This window comes from Elephantulus edwardii, unplaced genomic scaffold (genome assembly GCF_000299155.1).
Source record: "Elephantulus edwardii isolate Elephantulus edwardi_28Jun2011 unplaced genomic scaffold, EleEdw1.0 scaffold00105, whole genome shotgun sequence".
Classification (NCBI taxonomy): domain Eukaryota; kingdom Metazoa; phylum Chordata; class Mammalia; order Macroscelidea; family Macroscelididae; genus Elephantulus; species Elephantulus edwardii.
This window is the reverse complement of record NW_006399855.1, coordinates 8,554,531-8,555,054: the sequence shown is the minus strand read 5'-3', so window position 1 is coordinate 8,555,054 and position 524 is coordinate 8,554,531.

Sequence of the window (524 nt, the reverse complement as noted above, 5' to 3'; positions counted from 1 at the left end):
CGGTTGATGGCGGCCTCCCAGTCCTAGTTGTAGTTCTGGGCACCCTGCGAAGGGGATGCGGTCATGGCAGCGGTGGAGAGGCAGCGGCTGAGCAGCGCTGGAGCGGGGGTGAGGACCTTGGGGTGTCCGGGGGTACTGATGTGAGGAGGTGACAGAGGACTGGCTGGAAATGACCGGCGAGGGGAGACGCAGGCTAGCGCCGGGTTCTGTTCAAGCACTGTTGAAGCAGGAGACCACAGTGACTCTGCGAAAACCGTCTCAGAATTCTATTATTGTATCTCCAGCATAATTTCTGTCACCAAGTCCATGTTTTCCAACTACTGGTCCCTCTTCTCTATTCCCAACTTTTGCATTCCAATCACTATTATTAATGCATCTTGATTGCATGTTCGATTGATTTCTGACTGCAAATTTGTTAGAAATCTGTTTCTTCCTTTTTAGCTCTAGCTGTTGGTGCATATGGACACTATCCTGTCACTCACAACATTGTATTTCAAGATGAGATCTAGAAATAACATTTTTTT